Source organism: Lepidochelys kempii, unplaced genomic scaffold (assembly GCF_965140285.1).
Source record: "Lepidochelys kempii isolate rLepKem1 unplaced genomic scaffold, rLepKem1.hap1 scaffold_29, whole genome shotgun sequence".
In the NCBI taxonomy this organism is placed as follows: Eukaryota; Metazoa; Chordata; order Testudines; family Cheloniidae; genus Lepidochelys; species Lepidochelys kempii.
Window position 1 is genome coordinate 190,163 of NW_027621931.1, and position 15,933 is coordinate 206,095.

At 54.1% G+C, this 15,933-nt stretch overlaps 3 non-coding genes across 3 annotated transcripts; all 3 read left to right on the forward strand.

Annotated features, from left to right (window-relative positions):
- The first annotated feature begins 3,829 nt into the window (after positions 1-3,829).
- TRNAA-CGC (transfer RNA alanine (anticodon CGC)) lies at positions 3,830-3,901 on the forward strand. Its single transcript has one exon. It is a non-coding gene; the product is annotated as a tRNA-Ala (tRNA).
- A 2,963-nt stretch (positions 3,902-6,864) lies between these two features.
- Positions 6,865-6,936, forward strand: TRNAE-UUC (transfer RNA glutamic acid (anticodon UUC)). Its single transcript has one exon. It is a non-coding gene; the product is annotated as a tRNA-Glu (tRNA).
- Positions 6,937-15,131: 8,195 nt separating this feature from the next.
- Positions 15,132-15,204, forward strand: TRNAM-CAU (transfer RNA methionine (anticodon CAU)). The gene has a single exon. It is a non-coding gene; the product is annotated as a tRNA-Met (tRNA).
- The last annotated feature ends 729 nt before the right edge of the window (positions 15,205-15,933 follow it).

Below are 15,933 nucleotides of genomic sequence, written 5' to 3' on the forward strand. Positions count from 1 at the left end.
GACATGCGGTTCACAGCAACGGATACTTTGAGAAACCTGCTGGGTGAAGCAGGCCTTTTCCAAACTGACATTGGCCCAAATTCTGCCTCAATTCAGCTGGATTGGGACACGTCTGTGTCAAAGGAGTGGTTCACACCTGATTTGCCCAGAGACCTCAGAGGAGGGGTAGTTAGATATAGGATAAGTAGGAATTGACAACAATTAAGTTAAATATAAAGGTGAAAGACCCTCACCTTGCAGGTCAACAAGCCTGTTCTGTTCTTTCCCTCCAATAAATCTGGCACTGGTCGCTCTCAGGTAGCACACTGGGCTTGACGGACCATTGGTCTGACCCAGTCTATGACCTGTCGTGCGTTCTTATGGAAGTCCTCTGCAGCCTTGTCTACACGGGCAAGTTTCTGCACAGGAAAGCAGCTTTCTGTGGTGTAACTCCCGAGGTGCGCACTCAGATTTCGTGATGCATGATAGAAAGGGGCCATGACAGGGACACACTGCCGTGCGGGGTCAAAATGAAGGAGCTGTGACATGCCTACCACAAGGTGCAGGAGGCAAACTGCTGCTCCATATTGGGGGCTAACTAACCCCAGCATCACGGCAAGAATCTACCTAGCAGCTGGAGAAAAAATATGAATGAGAGTCAAAGACACCTCCACGTGGCCTGTCTCTTCCCCAATCTCAACACCTGGAAGATTGTCTGGAAGACTCAGAATTTGAACTGCAGAGATTGGTCTCAGGCTGAGAGGGAATTCAGTCTGTGTATTAAGAACTCAACATGGCCTGGAGCAACCAGTGAGTGAGAAAAGCTGTTTGATCCAATTCTTGCTTAGTATATTCAAATTAGAGTTTAGACTGGGAGTCTGTTTTCATTTGTTATGTAACCACTTTTGACCTCTGTGACCAATACTTATACTCAGTTAAAATCTAACTTTCTGGAGTTAATAAACTTATTTTACTATTTTATACTTACTCCTGAGTTTGTCCAAAGTGTTTGGGAAAGTTGCTCACATGACAAAGGCTGGTGCATGTCCCCTTTATTTTTGATGAAGTGGCGAACTAATTAATGAGCTTACACTTTTCAAGAGAAGGACTGAGACGATCGCATTCTGACCTTTTACTGACACTTCTTTAATAACTAAAAAAAGAACAGGAGGACTTGTGGCACCTTAGAGGCTAACCGATTTATTTGAGCATAAGCTTTCGTGAGCTACAGAATGCATCCGATGAAGTGAGCTGTAGCTCACGAAAGCTTATGCTCAAAGAAATTGGTTAGTCTCTAAGTTGCCACAAGTCCTCCTTTCCTTTTTGCAGATACAGACTAACACGGCTGCTACTCTGAAACCTGTCGTCATTAATAACGATTCCCCTGACGTACGTTGCTAAGATAATTTCAATAGCTCCTACACCGATACCTCCTGCCCCTTCTGGCTGGTTCATTGCGCTGTTTGGAACCTGCACCTAAAATTACACCCTCCCTGGGAGCAAGATTCAAAACTGCCCAAGGAAACCCCATTGGGTTTCAAGTGCCGCACAAGCAAGGAGGCAAAGGGACAGTACAGGGTCACAGAGCTTCTCCTTTGTCCCAGGGAGAAGGATCTAGTGGGCTAGATTAGGGGGGCTAATAGTCATGACTCCTGGGTTCTATTCCTGGCTGTGGGAGGAAAGGGGTGTCGAGTGGATTAGAGTGGGTGGGGGCTAGGAGTCAAAGAGAAAACACTTCCCTTGTGTTCAGCTTCAATGCACATTGAACAAGAACATGGCTTCTCATGTCTTAGGTTCTGATGCCATCGTGTGGCCGTTTCATTTCACTTCTTGTGAAAAGGTTTGGGTGCCTTGCACAGACACGTTATTTCCTGGGGAGAGATGGAGAAGTGGAAGCTGCATGGATTTCATCCTCTGAAAAATAGGTTAAAATAATCCCCAGACAGCTCAGGCCCACCCGTCCCAGCTCACTGCTGCCAGTGAAGCTCAGTTCTGGGCCTGGTGTGCAGTAAATGTGGGGGAGACGCTGCCTGCCTGGACTCTTCAGGAGAAAAAGTCAGACACGACGCCATGCCTGGTGCAGGAGATGCAGATGTGTTGCTTGATTGTTTTTCTCATTTTAAATGTACTTGATCATTTCGATGGCAAAAAATCTTTGAAAAAGACCAGGAAAAAAAGAAGAAACCGTGAAAATACCCAAGGGAGAGAGGGGGTTTCTGAGAGCCGGGGTAGAAATGGAGATTTTCATGAAACGGGGACAGGCCAAAGCAGGGAGCAAAGGGGGAGGTTTTTTGTGCAGTTCCATTTTAACCAGCCTCACATCCTGGAGTCCCTAATGTCCCAGCTTACCCGCAACATGTGACCTCGAGACTCCTCCCCACTGCAAAAACTGCAGATCCCCCAGCACTCCTTAACCTAGATGGATCCTCTGGCAACCAGATGTCTCTGCAGAACCGCCGTGGTTACTCTCCTGAGTGTCTGTTCAGGGACAGCTACCGATTTCTCCTGAGAATGCAGTTGAGTAATGGCTCTCCCTTCTCTAGATGCTTTCCTGTGGGCTCTGAGAAGCAGGATGGGGCATGTATGATAAAGTCCACGCAACATTCCCCTTTCATCCCAGCCCTGGGACGTCACCAGTTGCCACCTATCCCCTGGCAGCAGTGAGGGATATTTCCCACTGTCCAGGAGACACCAGCTTTGGACCAAAGGCAGCTTGAGGCTTCTCCTCTCTCCCTTCTTGAATCAAGTTCATGTTTTTTCCAAGAGTTAAAGCAGCCCAAACCCCCAGTGTCTGGATTAATGTCACAAGTTTGCATTCTCTCCCTGCAAGACAACTTCTTAATGAGAGGAGTTAAATGAGATGAGTGGAGTTAAATCAATTCTCAGCCTGAGTCCTTTGCTCTTAATCCTGAGGATATTGTCCCACCGTGGGGCCATTTCCTGCCTCTCTTTCACACAGAAGGACAATTTTCTTTGTGCAGACGCAGGAACATCAAGATCTTTCTCTGTCCCTTGTGGAAAGCAGAGTGTCAAATTCCAAGGAACCTTCCTCTTCTGCGATGGAAACAATGGAGAAGCAGGGGGCCCTGGGCACCTCCAGCCCTGGCCGGGAGATGTTCCCTCCCCGCTTTCTTTATGCTGCTGTTATTATTTCATGGAGTGTCTGGGATGGGGGAAAAGCTGAGTTCACTCCAGGTGGAGGGAAAAGAGGACCCTGAGAATCTCAGGGCCTCAGGGAAAACCCAACCCCTGCTACCGGGATCACGGAGGTGCTGGGGATTTGAGCAGGAAAGGGACTGTGTGAATTGTCCAGGTGGGGAATGAATAACCACCGACAACTAGATCCACCTCATTAACCACTGACACAGGCTAATCGTGCTGCAGATAGAAGGGAAACTGGGAGCAATGCTTTGCTGTCAGCCATGGAAACAGTGACCCGACTGCACTGCAGTGAATGTGCTGGGGAAAGCTGGACTTTACAGGCAGGTGGAAATAGCAGATCCGAGAAAAGCCCCCCCCCGCCAACTTCTTCCACCGGGGTGAGGTGTTGAGCGACTCACAGCGCCCCCCAGCGCCGTTACCTTTCAGCAGGGGCTGGCAGCTCCAGCCAGTCAATGCAGGGGAGAGGGCCGAGTGTATCTCTGCACCCTGAGTCCAGGGCAGGCCCTCTCTCTCCCCCACATAGAGAAACTGGCCCTGCTGCAAAGTGACCCCTGAGAACCAGCAACCTCCAGGACAGAGGGTTTGGCCCTCAGAGCAGGGAATGTGTCCCCCATGCTGCCGTTAGGCCCCTGGAGGCTCTGGAAACAGGAGGGCTCTGAGCGTAACCCATCCCAAACAGCCCCCGTCTGGGGATGTAGCTCAGTGGTAGAGCGCATGCTTTGCATGTATGAGGCCCCGGGTTCGATCCCCACCATCTCCAAGTCTCTTTCACCCTGCTGCTTTGCTCAGGCCCAGAGGGGATGTGGCCCAGCAGGAGTTTCAGTCCTGCTCAGTGCGTAGCAGGTGCCCATTGCACGGAAGGTCTGTGGGGGTTTCTGCTCCTAAGTCACCTTGGTACATTTAAGATTCCCACCCAAGGGGCGGCTTGGGACAGTGGCGGATGAGAAGGGGGAATCCTCCAGCCCTGGAGGGAACGGTCCCGTCTGCCCAGACTGAGGGGCAAGGAGACGGAGGGGCAGTCAGTGCTCAGAGAGGAGAGAGCTCAGTGATTTACACCCATCAGGGGACACTGTCTTTTTGAGGCGGGTGCAGCTGGCTTGGGATGGTGCTGATGATGGACAGAAAACAGGCTGGAGTCAATGACAGATGGGACCACAGAAGGGGAAGGGGAAGGGCATCTCCATAGAAGGTCCTGGGTGCTCAGATACTCCAGTTCTTGGTACCCTGGCCTGTCCCAGAGAGAAAAGACAAAGAGGGGCCCAGCCCCCCGACAGTCATCCCAAGGACAAGAATCTGGTTGGGAGTGGGGTGAAGGTTCCCGCTGGACAAAGGGGAGCTGAAGTCCCGCAGCGTCCTGGAATTTAAGCAATGCAAGCTTCAGACCCTGCATGGGTGGGACCTGAGGGGCACCCGCAGAAGGTTGGGCTGGACAGCAGCGGCAGGTTTCTACAATTTTTGGTGGTTTCCAGAATGGGACCAAGTCCTGCCTCCCCGTCCACCTCCCCCCACATCTGCCTAAGGCTCTGGGAGGGAGTTTGGGTATGGGAGTGAGAGGGAAAGGGGTTGGGCTCTGGGAGGGAGTTTGGGTGTGGGCTGTGGGTTGCGGCATGGGGTTGGGGTGCAGGAGGGAATGCAGGGTGCGGGGTCTGGGCTGGGGCAGGGGGTTGGGGTGCAGGAGCAGGTGTGGGGGCAGGCTCTGGGAGGGAATTGCGTGTGTGGTGTGGGCTCTGGGCTGGGGCAGGGGGTTAGGGTGTGGGAGGGGGTGAGGGGAACAGGCTCTGGGAGGCAGTTTGGGTGCAGGTGTGGGGTCTTGGCTGGGGCAAGGCATTGGGTGCAGGAATGGGTTGGGTTCCCAGGTTCTGGGAGGGAGTTCAGGTTCGGGCTCTGGGCTGGGGAAAAGGGTTGGGGTGCAGGAGAGGGTGCAGATTGGGCTGTGGGAGGGAGTTTGGGTGTGGGGTGTGGGCTCTGGGCTGGGGGAGGGGGTTGGGGTGCAGGAGAGGGTGCAGGTTGGGCTCTGGGAGGGAGTTTGGGTGTGGGGTGTGGGCTCTGGCTGGGGGAGGGGGTTGGGGTGCAGGAGAGGGTGCAGGTCATGCTCTGGGAGGGAGTTTGGGTGCAGGGTGTGGGCTCTGGGCTGGGGAAGAGGGTTGGGGTGCGAGAGCAGGTGTGGGGGGAGGCCTGTGGGAGGAAGTTTGGGTGCGGGATCTGGGTGGGGGTTGGGGTGCAGGAGGGGGTGCGGGCGCAGGCTCTGGGAGGAAGTTTGGGTGTGGGGTGTGGGCTCTGGGCTGGGGCATGGGGGTAGGGTGGAGGAGGGAGTGCAGGGGGTGGACTCTGGGAGGGAGTTTGGGTGCAGGGGGTTGGGCTCTGGGCTGGGGCTTGGGGTGCAGGAGAGAGTGAGGGTGCAGCTCTTAGCTCAGGCATCTCCCAAAAGCGACCCACACCCCCCTCTGGCAGCAGCTCCTAGGTGCGGGGGTCTCTGCCCATCGCTGCCCACGGACACCACCCCAGCAGCTCCCATTGCCACAGATGGCAGAGTCGGCCCTCGGGGCGGGGGCAGCGTGTGGAGATCTCCCCACCCCCGGGGCTGCAGGGACGTGCCAGCCGCTTCCGAGACTGGCAGGCCACACGGAGTGTAAGCAGTGTCAGGGTGAGCCTCACCCTGACATCTGGTGGTGAGGTCTGGCAAGTTGTGGAAAAGAACTTCAGGGGCCAATTTCATTTGCATAGGCACACCCACCCCGCCTAGAACGAGGCCATAGCTGCCCAAATGCTCACTTTGGCTGCTGTGGGATCCCCAGTGTCTCTGTTATTGGGGCAGGAAGAATAAATTGTTATTACCCTGATTATGGGAACTGTGCTGGGAACTGTACTTGGCCTTTTGTTATGGTGGAGGGACTCACCATCAACTAAGTAGCACTCGCTAGGCAAGGGTCATGGGTTCCAAAATGCTGTGAATTGAGAGAGGTTGGGGGTAAGCATTAATACTTGGTGCCATGGGTCCCTTGGTGATGGCCTTACATGCTAATTGCTCTTCCTTTTCTCTCCACTGTGGAATCTCAGAGCTAATTTTGATTCCGTTAGGACTCTAGTTTCAGGCTGCGAAGCTCATTTTGGGCTAATGGTGTCCCAGCACTGAGGCTCCCCTACTACAAGCGGACTTCACCAAAGAGCTGAACTGAGTAAAAGCCGAAATCACTGAGCGTTGTGTTCAGTAGTGGGGGAGCCTGAAGATCTATTGTGGAGAAGTTTGCGGGACGGCTGGAGTGCCCAGTGGACAGGCTGGTGGAGCAGTTCGTGGGATGGCGGGAGCTGCTGGTGGGCTGCGGAGCGGAGCTGGGGAAAGCTGGACTTTACAGGCAGGTGGAAATAGCAGATCCGAGAAAAGCCCCCCCCCCCCCCCACTTCTTCCACCGGGGTGAGGTGTTGAGCGACTCACAGCGCCCCCCAGCGCCGTTACCTTTCAGCAGGGGCTGGCAGCTCCAGCCAGTCAATGCAGGGGAGAGGGCCGAGTGTATCTCTGCACCCTGAGTCCGGGGCAGGCCCTCTCTCTCCCCCACATAGAGAAACTGGCCCTGCTGCAAAGTGACCCCTGAGAACCAGCAACCTCCAGGACAGAGGGTTTGGCCCTCAGAGCAGGGAATGTGTCCCCCATGCTGCCGTTAGGCCCCTGGAGGCTCTGGAAACAGGAGGGCTCTGAGCGTAACCCATGCCAAACAGCCCCCGTCTGGGGATGTAGCTCAGTGGTAGAGAGCATGGTTTTCATGTATGAGGCCCTGGGTTCGATCCCCAGCATCTCCAAGTTCTCTTTTCACCCTGCTGCTTTGCTCAGGCCCAGAGGGGATGTGGCCCAGCAGTCTCCCTGCAGGAGTTTCAGTCCTGCTCAGTGCGTAGCAGGTGCCCATTGCACGGAAGGTCTGGGGGGGTTTCTGCTCCTAAGTCACCTTGGTACATTTAAGATTCCCACCCAAGGGGCGGCTTGGGACAGTAGCGGATGAGAAGGGGGAATCCTCCAGCCCTGGAGGGAAAGGTCCCGTCTGCCCAGACAGAGGGGCAAGGAGACGGAGGGGCAGTCAGTGCTCAGAGAGGAGAGAGCTCAGTGATTTACACCCATCTTTACACCCATCAGGGGACACTGTCTTTTTGAGGCGGGTGCAGCTGGCTTGGGATGGTGCTGATGATGGATAGAAAACAGGCTGGAGTCAATGACAGATGGGACCACAGAAGGGGAAGGGGAAGGGCATCTCCATAGAAGGTCCTGGGTGCTCAGGTACCCCAGTTCTAGGTACCCTGGCCTGTCCCAGAGAGAAAAGACAAAGAGGGGCCCAGCCCCCCAACAGTCATCCCATGGACAAGAATCTGGTTGGGAGTGGGCTGAAGGTTCCCGCTGGACAAAGGGGAGCTGAAGTCCCCCAGCGTCCTGGAATTTAAGCAATGCAAGCTTCAAACCCTGCACGGGTGGGGCCTGAGGGGCACCCGCAGAAGGTTGGGCTGGACAGGGGCGGCAGGTTTCTACAATTTTTGGTGGTTTCCAGAATGGGACCAAGTCCTGCCTCCCCGTCCACCTCCTCCCACATCTGCCTAAGGTTCTGGGAGGGAGTTTGGGTATGGGAGGGAGAGGGAAAGGGGGTGGGCTCTGGGAGGGAGTTTGGGTGTGGGCTGTGTGTTGCGGCAGGGGGTTGGGGTGCAGGAGGGAATGCAGGGTGCGGGGTGTGGGCTGGGGCAGGGCGTTAGAGTGTGGGAGGGGGTGAGGGGTACAGGCTCTGGGAGGCAGTTTGGGTGCAGGTGTGGGGTCTGGGCTGGGGCAGAGCGTTGGGTGCAGGAATGGGTGGGGTGGGCAGGTTCTGGGAGGGAGTTCAGGTTCGGGCTCTGGGCTGGGGGAGGGGGTTGGGGTGCAGGAGAGGGTGCAGGTTGGGCTCTGGGAGGGAGTTTGGGTGTGGGGTGTGGGCTCTGGGCTGGGGGAGGGGGTTGGGGTGCAGGAGGGGGTGCAGGTCGGGCTCTGGGAGGGAGTTTGGGTGCAGGGGGTGGGCTCTGGGCTGGGGAAGAGGGTTGGGGTGCGAGAGCAAGTGTCGGGGGAGGCCTGTGGGAGGAAGTTTGGGTGCGGGATCTGGGTTGGGGTTGGGGGTTGGGGTGCAGGAGGGGGTGCGGGCGCAGGCTCTGGGAGGAAGTTTGGGTGTGGGGTGTGGGCTCTGGGCTGGGGCATGGGGGTAGGGTGCAGGAGGGAGTGCAGGGGGTGGACTCTGGGAGGGAGTTTGGGTGTAGGGGGTTGGGGTCTGGGCTGGGGCTTGGGATGCGGGAGAGAGTGAAGATGCAGCTCTTACCTCAGGGATCTCCCAAAAGCGACCCACACCCCCCTCTGGCAGCAGCTCCTAGGTGGGGGGTCTCTGCCCATCGCTGCCCACGGACACCACCCCAGCAGCTCCCATTGCCACAGATGGCAGAGTCGGCCCTCGGGCAGGGGCAGCGTGTGAAGATCCCCCCACCCCCGGGGCTGCAGGGACGCGCCAGCCGCTTCCGAGACTGGCAGGCCACACGGAGTGTAAGCAGTGTCAGGGTGAGCCTCACCCTGACATCTGGTGGTGAGGTCTGTGAGCCTGAAGATCTATTGTGGAGAAGTTTGCGGGACGGCTGGAGTGCCTTGTGGACAGGCTGGTGGAGCAGTTCATGGGACGGCGGGAGCTGCTGGTGGGCCGCGGAGCGGAGCTGAGTGAAGCAGTTTGTGGGGCGGCTGGTGGGGTGGAGGCCTATGGAGCTGTGGGGCGGTCAGCTTCAGATCATGTAAGGTGCCTTTTACCCCCGCCCCCATCTCCACCCAGGTTGGGAGGTGAAGCTCTGCAGATAAACTTTTGAACTTTGGGGCTGCCCTGACCAGGGACAGAGACTTTTGGGTCATTGGACTTTTGGGACTTTGGGTGATTTGGGGTTGCTGGACTCAAGAACCAAAGGGAAAGGGCATGCCCCAGTTTGCTTGGGGTGGGTTTTTTTTTTGCTCGTGGGTTGTGTTATGAATCCTGTTGGTGCTGTTTCCCCAACATAATGCCACATTGTTTCTCTCTGTTATTAAAAGGCTTTTTGCTACACTCAGACTAGGTGCTTGCGAGAGGGGAAGGATTGCCTCTGGGAGGCGCCCAGCGGGGGTGGTACATATTTGTCCCAGGTCACTGGGTGGGGGCTCGAGCCAGTTTGCATTGTGTTATTGGAATGGATCCCCTAGATATTGAACCCGGCCCTTGTTGCTGCCAACTCTGACGGGCAGAAGGGTTAAACGGAGCGAGGGTGGGCAGGAAGCCGCCTTAGCCCCCTTGTGCTGCCGGTGATGGCGATGGGGGTTCCCGGGCCCTTTTGAATTGCCCGGTGGCAGCAGGCAGGGCTGGGGGAGACACCGGGCCCCGGACTTTGGTGGAGCCAGGCCCCCGTGCTCTTATGTTGCTGGAGCATGGGCACCAGGGGCCCAGATGAGGCGCCTCCCCTGCGGCTGGAGGAGCATGGGTGCTAATCCACGTTTTGGCGGGTTGGTTTTTGGAAGGTTAAATGAAGGCAGCCTCTGCTCTGGGCTCGCCCAGTTTCAGGGCCTGACGCTGCTTTGCACAACGATGAATCTCGGAACAGGCCAGCAATGAAATGACGGCAGAACCTGAGGAACGAAAAGCCTCTGGGTTCGTCTGTGGGCCTTGACGCCGAACGGGAGCCGTAATTTGACTCGCTTTGTGGCTGCGGCCGGTAAAATGTCAGGACAAAGTCGTCCCAGTGACTGTGACACTGGGTTTGAGGCGGCTTTGGTCTTATTAAAATGTAACTAGCATGGAACACTTGTGTTTTTAAAGGTGGCTTCCCCAAGCAATCCCAAGTTGTTCTTCCCAGAGCTGGGTGATGGTGGGCAGCAGGGGATCTCCCCAGTCTGTGGGGAAATCTCTCTGGGCCCCACTGTTAGTTCTCCAGCCTTTCTCCCCCTAACCACGCACACCTCTCCCCACCCATTATCAATGCTTTACAGCGACCCCTCCCTCCCCTTATGGGATACAGCCTCTCGGTGACCGAGACTGACTGGGGCTCCCGTCTGCATGGCCCCAATGGAGAAGGAAAGGGACCGATGGGGGAGGAAGAAGACGGGCAGAAGGAGTCAAATGGGGCTAAACCAGAATAGAGGAGATTTTCTTCCTGTTAAAATGGACTGGAGTCTCATTGCTGGAAAGCCACACCTTGAGTGACGTTTGAACCGGCAGCCTTTCAATTGCCAGGCAAAGGTGCGAACCACAGAGACGGATCACGGCCGACTTCCCAGCGCTGTCCAAGGAGCCCCTGCAGGGGTGCAAGTGGTTAGTGCAAAGGGCAATATTGCTGGGGTTGTGAGTTCAAGCCTTCCCTGCAGCCCTGGTTTCTATTACCCCATGGAGCTTCCCCAGCTTGCTTGTCCTAATTCACATGGAAAGTGCCATGAGAGGAAGGTCTGAAATGTGGACGTTGGTGCAAAGCTTGGGACCCCCCACCAATGCTGCCACTAGCTGTGGATGGGTTGCTCAGGGGCAGGGAGAATTGATTTCTTTGCTGCTGAGAAAGCTGCCAGGACGGGTCTGTGGGCACCAGAGCTCCCCGCTTCTTCCAGCACACGCCAGGCTCTGTCTCTCCTGGAGGAGGGTCATAGAATCATAGAAGATCAGGGTTGGAAGGGCCCTCAGGAGGTATCTAGTCCACCCCCTGCCCAGATCAGGACCAACCCCAACTAAATCATCCCAGCCAGGGCTTTGTCAAGCCTGACCTTAGAAACTTCTAAGAAAGGGGGTTCCACCACTTCCCTAGGTAATGCATTCCAGTGTTTCACCACCCTCCTAGTGAAAAAGTTTTTCCTAATATCCAACCTAAATCTCCCCCACTGCAACTTGAGACCATTACTCCTTGTCCTGTCATCTGCTATCACTGAGAATAGTCTAGATCCATCCTCTTTGGATCCACCTTTCAGGTAGTTAAAAGCAGGTATCAAATCCCCCTTCATTCTTCTCTTCCATAGACTAAACAATCCCAGTTCCCTCAGCCTCTCCTCATAACTCATGTGTTCCAGTCCCCTAATCATTTTTGTTGCCCTTCGCTGGACTCTCTCCAATTTTTCCACATCCTTCTTGTAGTGTGGGGCCCAAAACTGGACACAGTACTCCAGATGAGGCCTCACCAATGTCGAATAGAGGGGAACGATCACGTCCCTTGATCTACTGGCAATGCTCCTACTTATACACCCCAAAATCATAGAATCATAGAATATCAGGGTTGGAAGGGACCCCTGAAGGTCATCTAGTCCATCCCCCTGCTCGAAGCAGGACCAATTCCCAGTTAAATCATCCCAGCCAGGGCTTTGTCAAGCCTGACCTTAAAAACCTCTAAGGAAGGAGATTCTACCACCTCCCTAGGTAACGCATTCCAGTGTTTCACCACCCTCTTAGTGAAAAAGTTTTTCCTAATATCCAATCTAAACCTCCCCCACTGCAACTTGCCATTGGCCTTCTTGGCAACAAGGGCACACTGCTGACTCATATCCAGCTTCTCGTCCACTGTCACCCCTAGGTCCTTCTCTGCAGAACTGCTGCCAAGCCATTCGGTCCCTAGTCTGTAGCGGTGCATTGGATTCTTCCATCCTACGTGCAGGACTCTGCACTTGTCCTTGTTGAACCTCCTCAGATTTCTTTTGGCCCAATCCTCCAATTTGTCTAGGGCCCTCTGTATCCTATCCCTACCCTCCAGCATATCTACCACTCCTCCCAGTTTAGTGTCATCCACAAATTTGCTGAGAGTGCAATCCACACCATCCTCCAGATCATTAGTGAAGATATTGAACAAAACCGGCCCCAGGACCGACCCTTGGGGCACTCCGCTAGATACCGGCTGCCAACTAGACATGGAGCCATTGATCACTACCCGTTGAGCCCAACAATCTAGCCAGCTTTCTATCCACCTTATAGTGCATTCATCCAGACCATACTTTAACTTGCTGGCAAGAATACTGTGGGAGACCGTGTCAAAAGCTTTGCTAAAGTCAAGGAACAACATGTCCACTGCTTTCCCCTCATCCACAGAGCCAGTTATCTCGTCATAGAAGGCAATTAGATTAGTCAGGCATGACTTTCCCTTGGTGAATCCATGCTGACTGTTCCTGATCACTTTCCTCTCCTCTAAGTGCTTCAGAATTGATTTCTTGAGCACATGCTCCATGATTTTTCCAAGGACTGAGGTGAGGCTGACTGGCCTGTAGTTCCCAGGATCCTCCTTCTTCCCTTTTTGAAAGATGGGCACTACATTAGCCTTTTTCCAGTCTTCCGGGACTTCCCCTGATCGCCATGAGTTTTCAAAGATAATAGCCAATGGCTCTGCAATCACATCCGCCAATTCCTTTAGCACTCTCGGATGCAGCTCATCTGGCCCCATGGACTTGTGCACGTCCACTTTTTCTAAATAGTCCCGAACCACTTCTTTCTTCACAGAGGGCTTGCCACCTCCTCCGAATACTGTGCTGCCCAGTGCAGCCGTCTGGGAGCTGACCTTGTTCGTGAAGACAGAGGCAAAAAAAGCACTGAGTATGTTAGCTTTTTCCACATCCTCTGTCACTAGGTTGCCTCTCTCATTTAGTAATGGGCCCACAGTTTCCTTGGCTTTCTTCTTATTGCCAAAATACCTGAAGAAACCCTTCTTGTTACTCTTAACTTCGCTCGCTAGCTGCAACTCCAGGTGTGATTTGGCCTTCCTGATTTCACTTCTGCATGCCTGAGCAATATTTATATACTCATCCCTGGTCATTTGTCCAATCTTCCACTTCTTGTAAGCCTCTTTTTTGTGTTTAAGATCAGCAAGGATTTCTCTGTTAAGCCAAGCTGGTCGCCTACCATATTTACTATTCTTTCTACACATGGGGATGGTTTTTCTCTGTAATCTCAATAAGGATTCTTTAAAATACAGCCAGCTCTCCTGGACTCCTTTCCCCCTCATGTTATTCTCCCAGGGGATCTTTCCCATCAGTTCCCTGAGGGAGTCAAAGTCTGCTTTTCTGAAGTTCAGAGTCCGTATTCTGCTGCTTTCCTTTCCTCCTTGTGTCAGGATCCTGAACTCGACCATCTCATGGTCACTGCCTCCCAGGTTCCCATCCACTTTTGCTTCCCCTACTAATTCTTCCCGGTTTGTGAGCAGCAGGTCAAGAAGAGCTCTGCCCCTAGTCGGTTCCTCCAGCACTTGCACCAGGAAATTGTCCCCTACAGTTTCCAAAAACTTCCTGGATTGTCTGTGCACCGCTGTATTGCTCTCCCAGCAGATATCAGGATGATTGAAGTCGCCCATGAGAACCAGGGCGTGCCATCTTGTAGCTTCTGCGAGTTGCCGGAAGAAAGCCTCATCCACCTCATCCCCCTGGTCTGGTGGTCTATAGGAGACTCCCACCACTGCATCACTCTTGTTCCTCAAGCTTCTAAACTTAAACCAGAGACTCTCAGGTTTTTCTACAGTTTCATTCTTGAGCTCTGAGCAGTCATACTGCTCCCTTACATACAGTGCAACTCCCCCACCTTTTCTGGCCTCCCTGTCCTTCCTGAACAGTTTATATCCATCCATGACAGCACTCCAGTCCTCCGAGTTATCCCACCAAGTCTCCGTTATTCCTTGTGTCCCAGGCTTTGTGCATTTGTATATAGGCACTTGAGATAACCCGCTGATCGCCCCTTGTTCTCAGTATGAGGCAGGAGCCCTCCCCTCTCATACGCTCCAGCTCGTGCTTCCTCCCGGTATCCCGCTTCCCCACTTACCTCAGGGCTTTGGTCTCCTTTCCCTGGTGAACCTAGTTTAAAGCCCTCCTCACTAGGTTAGCCAGCCTGCTCACGAAGATGCTCTTCCCTCTCTTCGTTAAGTGGAGCCCGTCTCTGCCTAGCATTCCTCCTACTTGGAACACCATCCCATGGTTGAAGAATCCAAAGCCTTCTCTCCGACACCACCTGTGTAGCCATTCCTTGACTTCCACGATTTGACGGTCTCTACCCCGGCCTTTTCCTTCCACGGGGAGGATGGACGAGAACACCACTTGCACCTCAAACTCCTTTATCCTTCTTCCCAGAGCTACGTAGTCTGCAGTGATCCGCTCAAGGTAATTCTTGGCAGTATCATTGGTGCCCACGTGGAAAAGCAGGAAGGGGTAGCAATCCGAGGGCTTGATGAGTCTCGGCAGTCTCTCCGTCACATCGCGAATCTTAGCCCCCGGCAAGCAGCAGACTTCTCTGTTTTCCCGGTCAGGGTGGCAGATAGATGACTCAGTCCTCCTGAGGAGAGAGTCCCCGACCACCACCCCCCACCTCCTTCTCTTGGGAGTGGTGGTCGTGGAACCCCCAACCCTAGGACAGTGCATCTCATGCCTTTCAACTGGTGGAGTCTCCTGCTCCCTTCCCCCAGACGTATCATCTGGGTCACTCCCCGCAATGGTACCTGTGGAGAGAACATGAAAATGGTTACTTACCTGTGTCCGCTTTGCTGGTCCATGGACTTTCCCCCTTCTTCTTCTGGAGGTCACATGTTGCCAGATTTCTTCACAGTCCTCCTGTCCCTGCTGCGCAGCCTGCTCTGAATCTTCAGAACCTTGTGCCCATAGAAGCATATCCTGACGTCTGTCCAGGAAATCTTCAGTTTCTCTTATGCAACGCAGGGCCGATACCTGTTGCTCCAGACCTTGAACCTTCTCTTCCAATATGGAGACCAGCTTGCACTTTGTACAGACAAAGTCGCTTCTGTCCTCTGTAAGAAAGACAAACATGGCACATCCAGTGCAGGTCACAACAGTTGAACACCCCCCATCCATATTACCTTCCTACTATGAGCTTCCTCCGGAGATGCAGTAATGCCTCAGAGAAGTCGTTAGGGTGTAAGCCTCAGTGGGCTCACTCCAGGTGAACTCCCAGGCAAACTCCTGCTGTTTGCTGCTCAGCTGGTTCCCCGCTGCTCAGCTGGTTCTATAAGCACCGAGCCTAAAGCTCTTCCAAGCCTTCTTAGCGCAGCGGGCAGTGCATCAGTCTCATAATCTGAAGGTCCTGAGTTTAAGCCTCAGAGAAGGCAACTCTTCTTGCTCCCTGCTTTAGATTTTCTAACGTAAATCAGAGTAAAAAAGACTAGAACTGAGTGGTTTCTAGACACCCTCCCATCCATCTAACACACACACACAGACTTTTCTAACGGTACGTGTACAGTATGAAATTAGTTCAAAATTATTCGATTCGAAATTTCGGGAGCTATTTTAGACATTCAGGCTTCGGTGTCCCCACTGAAGCGCGTGAATTCAGCAGAGTGCATCCACAGTACCGAGGCTAGCATCGAACGTCGGAGCGGGTGCACCGTGGGTCGCTATCCCACAGTTCCCGCAGTTCCCGCCGCCCACTGGAATACTGGGTTACGCTCCCAGTGCACAATGGGGCAAAAACATTCTTGCGGGTGTTTCTGGTGCGTGTCATCAGGAACCTATGGCGGACAATCGTTTCACGCCTTTTTGGCATGCAGACGCCATACTGCTTTCAGCAGAGGGTGCACCGCTTGCTCTCCTGCAACTATGAATCCGCCTCTCATTTCCTCTTCCCTTCCGATGTAATCTCTACTATCTGCTCTTTCTCTTCCTCATCGAACTCTTCTGCCTCCAACTCTGCTCTCCCGCTGGTGCCACGCTTCCGAGCTTCTCCGGGTTGTCTGTCCTGGGCTCCCGCCTCCGTGAAAACCACGGAAGACAACCATTTCCCGCCTTTCTTCGGCTACCACGAACCAAACAGCACCTCTTCCCCTGCCACTCTGCTCTCC